The sequence below is a fragment of the Camelina sativa genome, chromosome 4 (genome assembly GCF_000633955.1).
Source record: "Camelina sativa cultivar DH55 chromosome 4, Cs, whole genome shotgun sequence".
NCBI lineage: Eukaryota > Viridiplantae > Streptophyta > Magnoliopsida > Brassicales > Brassicaceae > Camelina > Camelina sativa.
In genome coordinates this window covers 19,592,087-19,598,636 of record NC_025688.1, presented here as the reverse complement: position 1 = coordinate 19,598,636, position 6,550 = coordinate 19,592,087, and positions in this window count along the sequence as shown.

Here is a 6,550-nt window from a genome sequence, read left to right as displayed (position 1 = left end):
TAAGGGATCGAAAACATTTTCCAAAAGAAGCAATACAATACAAATTCTCAAAATTCTCTCAAATTCAGTTCGGAACTTCTAAACGGTGATAAGCTCCTCCACATTCGAATCACATCGGAAGGAGAGAATCGATTTCAGTTCTCACATTTGGCGCTAGAAGGAGGGGGGTTATCGCCTGACTCTCATTAGTTCCGACTTTATATACAAATCCACTACACACAACCACCGCTATGGCAACCGACTTTCCCAATCAGGCATCCCTGGAGGTGATCCAGAAGCTCTTGCAGGACTTGTCTGAAAAGTCCGATCGTCAGCAAGCCGCCTCCGCCGCTCTTACCGAACGTTTTGACAGCTTGGAGGGTCAGGTCTCCACCCGTTTGGAGGAAGTCACGACGTCCGTAGCTGACCTCTCAGCCTCTCATCGCGCGTACGCCGATCGGGTTGATCTCCTGTCCTCCGACCAAAACCCACGTCGACGTGCTTTGGATTTTTCCGGTGTTACTCCACCTTCCACCTCACAGGTGGAAGCAACAAATGTCACTCCGGGAGATTCATTCCCACCTCAAGTCAATTCGCAAACAGCGCCACCGCTGGTTGGCGATGGCCACACTCCGGTTCAGCCCGGTGTCGCCAGATCTTCCGAGGTCCTAGTCCGTCTTCCTCTCCCTGTGGATGGAAACACTTTGACTCCGGGGTATGTTACCAATCCCAAGATCTTCCGCATGCAGAGCGAAATCCGGGACATGCGGTCTGTGATGCACAGTGCAACCACTTCAGCTCCGGATATCTTTCGAGTGATCGAGGAGTCGAGGCGAACTCCTTTTTCCGATCAAATAGCCCGAGTCCTCATCAAAGATACTGGCAAAATTAAGTTCTCGAGCAACGAAGGAAAAGGGGATCCGACCAATCATCTCAAGACTTTCTTGTTGACAGCTAGCCGGGTGGACCTTGAGCCTCACGAAGCAGACGCTGGGTACTGCAAGCTGTTCGCAAAAACGTTTTGTGGACCGGTACTACTTTGGTTCGCGTCTTTAGCAGCCGGCTCCATAACCAATTTCACTGAGCTGTCAACCTTGTTCGTCAAGCAGTATTCTAGCTTAATCGAAACAGCGGTGACAGATGCTCAACTTTGGAACTTAAGCCAAAAGGCTGGAGAGTCTCCCGGTCTTACATAACAAAGTTCAAGGAGATCCAGGTCAAGATTCCAGGACTCTCGGACTCCACAGCCCTGGCTACGCTTAAGAACGGCCTCTAGCACGAATCTCGCTTCCGCGAAGAGTTGTCCGTGAATCGATGCCCAACCATTCAGGACGCGTTACACCGGGCATCGAACTGGATAGTCGCAGAGGAAGACAAAATCGCCGCTGCGCAGAAACAAAACGCTCCGCCTACAGGAAAACCACGGTTTGAAGCGCCCGCCAAAAAGACTCCGCCTACGACTCCGAAGTTCGGGCAAAGCACGTTCGCAGTCACTCAATCTCCTAAAAAGAATTCTCCAAAGAATTCACCGTCCAAACCTCCATTCTCACCGTGCTCCAAGAGTGGTGTACTCCCGAGTAACAAGTGGGTCCGAGATAAGGACACGTACTGCGAGAAAAGTATGTGGCGGGGGAAATGCCAAATGTAACAATCGAGGAGTTGGAGCAGAAAGCGACTCCCAAGGTGGACGAAGATGCTCCACCTTCAAAGAAACCGAAGCAGTCCGATGGCAATGAAACCCCCAAGAAAAGAATCGACGTGATAATGGGGGGATCGCGCCTCTTTCGGAACTCCATCACTGCGATCAAAGACCATCAGCGGAAGCTCACCAGCCCCCAGCCGAAGCGAGCTAAGGTCGCAGCAAGCAATCTACCTAAAGTTTCTTTCTCCGAGAAGGAAACTGAGGAGCTGGACACTCCGCACGATGACGCACTCGTCATTTCACTTGACGTGGCGAACCACGAAGTCTGCCGAATCCTAATTGACACTGGGAGTTTGGTAGACTTGATTTTCCTCGAGACGCTTGCTAGAATGGGTATCGGGAAAGAACACGTCGTAGGACCGCCCTCACCTTTGGTCTCGTTCACTAGCGAGACGTCAATGTCCTTGGGCACGATCACACTACCGGTGTCCACTCAAGTAGTGGTTAAAATGGTGGAGTTCACGGTTTTCGACCGACCTGCGGCCTATAACGTTATTTTGGGAACTCCCTGGCTCTACCAGATGAAGGCAGTGGCCTCGACGTACCATCAGTGCGTCAAATTTCCGACCCCGCAAGGAGTCCGAGAGATTCTAGGAAGCCAAAGGACGGCAAGGAGCTGCTATCTCGCAAGTCACAAGCTCTTGGTTCAATAGCAACCACAGCTCGAGGTCCCGAAGAATCCAGTTCGGAAGCAGCTATGGCCACCTTCGCGTGGTCCATTTTCATCAATGATAAGTTTCCAGATCAGGAAATCAAGATCGGAGTGGGATTGGATAGCGAGCTCCGCGCCAGTCTGATAACCTTCCTAAAAGAAAATATGGCCACCTTCGCGTGGTCCGTAGGGTAGATGCCCGATATCAGTCCAGAAGTTATCTCCCACGAGCTAAATGTGGACCCGACAATCCGACCTGTAAAGCAGAAGCAAAGGAAGCTGGGTCCTGAGCGAGCTGAAATCGTCAACAAAGAGGTGGAACGCCTACTGAAGGCGGGACAGATACGCGAAGTGAAGTATCCTGAATGGCTCACAAACACGGTGGTAGTCAAAAAGAAGAATGGAAAATCACGAGTTTGCGTTGATTTCACCGACCTGAACAAGGCATGCCCCAAGAATAGCTTTCCACTTCCGCATATCGACATGCTAGTCGAGTCCATTTCGGCTCACGAGCTGATGTCTTTCATGGATGCCTTCTCTGGCTACAACCAAATCCTTATGAACCCGGATGACCAGGAGAAGACTGCATTCATTACGGACCGCGGGATTTATTATTACAAGGTGATGCCTTTTGGGCTAAAGAATGCGGGAGCAACTTACCAGAGGCTGGTAAACCGTATGTTCGAACACCAGCTCGGAAAGACCATGGAAGTCTACATCGATGACATGCTGGTAAAATCAATGGAAGCTACCTCGCATCTCTTGGATCTGAAAGTTTGCTTCGACATCCTGAATCAGTTCGAGATGAAGCTTAACCCCACGAAATACACTTTTGCAGTCCCATCAGGGGAGTTTTTGGGGTATATCGTCACGGAAAGAGGAATCGAAGCGAATCCGAGGCAGATTAATGCTTTCTTGTCTATGAGTTCTCCTAGGACTTTACGCGAAGTGCAACGCCTTAATGGACGGATCGCAGCCCTCAACCGCTTCATCTCTCGATCTACGGACAAATGCCTCCCGTTCTATCAACTGTTGCGAAAAGGGAAAAAAAACTTCTTATGGGATACGAAGTGCGAAGAGGCGTTCGCGCAGCTCAAAGCCTATCTGTCTGAACCGCCGATCTTGGCTAAGCCCGAGTTCGGTGAGCCACTCTTTCTTTACGTAGCTGTCTCGGACAGAGCAGTCAGCGGAGTCTTGGTTCGGGAGGAAAGGGGGGAGCAGCGACCAATTTTCTATGTCAGTAAGTCATTTACTGGGGCGGAGTCCAGGTACCCTATGATGGAGAAATTGGCCCTAGCAGTAGTCACTTCGGCAAGAAAGTTGCGAACTTACTTCCAGTCCCATACAATCATAATCCTGACGACGCAACCACTTCAGACAGTATTACATAGTCCAAGCCAGTCCGGGAGACTAGCTAAATGGTCTGTCAAGTTGAGTGAATACGACATCGAGTTCCGGACTCGAACCTGTGCTAAGGTGCAAGTCCTGGCCGATTTTTTGATCGAACTCCCACTAGCCTTTTCGGTTAGCAACAATGTTGAAGTCCCATGGACGTTGTATGTTGATGGCGCTTCTTCCAGATCGGGAGCAGGAATTGGGGTCCGCCTCACTTCTCCTAATGGCGAAGTAATCGAGCAGTCATTTCTCTTGGCTTTCAGCGCGTCAAACAACGAAGCCGAGTATGAATCTTTCCTTGCTGGTTTACGCCTCGCAGTAGGGATTAGTGTCCGACGACTCCGAGCTTTTCGCGATTTGCAGCTGGTCACCAACCAGTTTTTGGGGGAGTACGAAACAAAGGATGGTCGTATGGAGGATTAATTGTCCACAACTCGAGAGTTAGTCGCTAAGTTCGAGGATTTTGAAATCACTAAGATCCCGCGAAGTGAAAACTCCGCTGCCGACGCTTTAGCATCACTGGCATCCACTTCGGATCCTGCAATGACTAGGATTATCCCCGTCGAAGTCATCCAGTTTCCAAGCATCCGACTAGAGAGCTCAAATGTCGTCACCCGAGCAATGAAAAAACAGTTGGCTGCTAAGGAGGCAGCTCGCGAGGCGGCTGCGGACTCTTTGCCATCGGAGGATCCAGCCCCCGCTATGCCTACTCCGATGGAAGTTCACCCACCTCTGGCCGAGCTAGACGCGAGTCAAACTCCGGGATCGTCGCGCTCATTAGTTGGCAATCAAGCTGTTATCCCACATACTACTTCGAGCAGTGTGAATTCTAACAGATGGGGGGCAGGCGATTGGCGGAGCCCGATCTGGGCTTACTTGCAAAAAGGGGAACTCCTAGCCGACAAATGGGCGGCCAGGAGACTCAAGATTGTCAGTGCGCGGTATTGCGTCTACAACGGAATACTATTACGCCGAAGTGTAGCTGATCCTATTCTAACATGTGTTGCCAGTAAAGAATCCGCGATGCTAATGCGAGCTGTTCATGACGGTCCCAACGGGAATCACTCCGGAGGTCGAACTCTGGCTTTCAAAATCAAAAGGCAAGGCTACTTCTGGCCTACTATGGTCACGGACTGCGAAAATTATTCTCGAGCTTGTGAGAAGTGCCAAAAGCACGCCCCGTCAATCCACCAACCTACTGAGCTCCTGTCTTCGGTGTCCGCACCTTACCCATTCATGAGGTGGTCTATGGACATCATTGGTCCATTGCATCGGGGACCAGGAGGAGTTCAGTACGTGCTCGCTCTTACCGATTATTTCTCCAAATGGGTGGAGGCAGCGGCCTATGTTAAAGTAACAAGTGTAGAAGTGGAGCAGTTCGTGCTGAAAAGTATAATCTATCGCTACGGTGTTCCCCGCGAAATCGTCACGGACAATGGTCCACAGTTCATCTCCTCGAAGTTCGAAGAGTTTTGTACGAAGTGGAAGATTCGACTCAATAAGTCAACTCCTCGTTACCCGCAAGGTAATGGGCAAGCCGAGGCGATGAAAGGGCGCTGGCCAGACGAACTGCAAGGCGTTCTTTGGGCAATTGGAACAACACCTCGCCGGGCTACTAATGAAACACCTTTCTCCCTGGTTTACGGAGTTGATGCCGTAGTCCCAGCTGACATAGAGGTCCCTGGAGTCCGTACCTCACTGAACCCACTCCGAGCTGAGGAAAATGAGGAGTTCCTACAGGATACTCTCGATACAATCAATGAGCGTCCGGACCAGGCCTTAGTTCGGATCCAGAATTACCAGAATGCAGGCCCTTGGCAGTTGGCGACCTAGTCCTCCGAAAAGTCTACGAGACCACCGAGGAGCTCAATGCAGGGAAGCTGGGAATTAACTGGGAAGGACCGTACAGAATCACTCGAGAGGTGCGAAATGGGGTGTATCAGCTCGAGGATTCAGAGGGAAAACCAGTCCCTAGGTCCTGGAATTCCTTACACCTTAAACTCTTTTACAATTAATCTTTTGTATCGAACTACGTTTAGCTTGATCCCGATAAGGGTACGTAGACAGCCCACTTCAGGTCCAGCTATCCATATTAATAAAATTTAAAGTTTTCTTAAACTCTTTTATTAATAATGGTTCAAAAAAAAAGACCGAAGTCCAACTTCGCATATATAAAAAAAAAAGCCGAAGTCCAACTTCGCATATATCAAAAAAAAGCCGAAGTCCGACTTCGCATATATCATTTAAAGCCGAGGTTCAACTTCGCAAGTCTAAACCGAAGTTCTTACTTCGTATTCAGCTTTACTTTAAGTCGGAACTTGGTTTTGCGAAACTCTAACCTAAACCGAAGTTCTCACTTCGTACTCAGCTTTACTTATTAAAGTCAAAGCTTAGTTTTTGCAAAATTCTAATCTAAACCGAGGTGTTCACTTCATCCTCAGCCTTACTAAAGTTGGGGTGTCATTTTTGCGAACTCTTAGACCGAAGTTCTTACTTCGTGTTCATTTCTGCTCGTATCATCTTTTTAAACAAAGATTGCGGATATGAAGTTCGCATTTAGCATGACAAAAACAAAAATTTTTGAAGACGGAGTGGTCACCGCGACCAAAACACTCCAAAGCAAGTCTAAAAATAAATACGACAAACAGGAGGGCAATCCGTGTCAAAACAACCCCGATATAGAAACTACTGAGTATGGGGAGCGGTGTCCGATGCCGCTTCGGAAAGGGCCAGTCCCATCTCTTCAAGCTCCTTTACCGACTTGGTGTTCGCCAGAAAGTCGTCCATCCCCTGATTCGACATTTGCCCGAGATTAGTGCCGG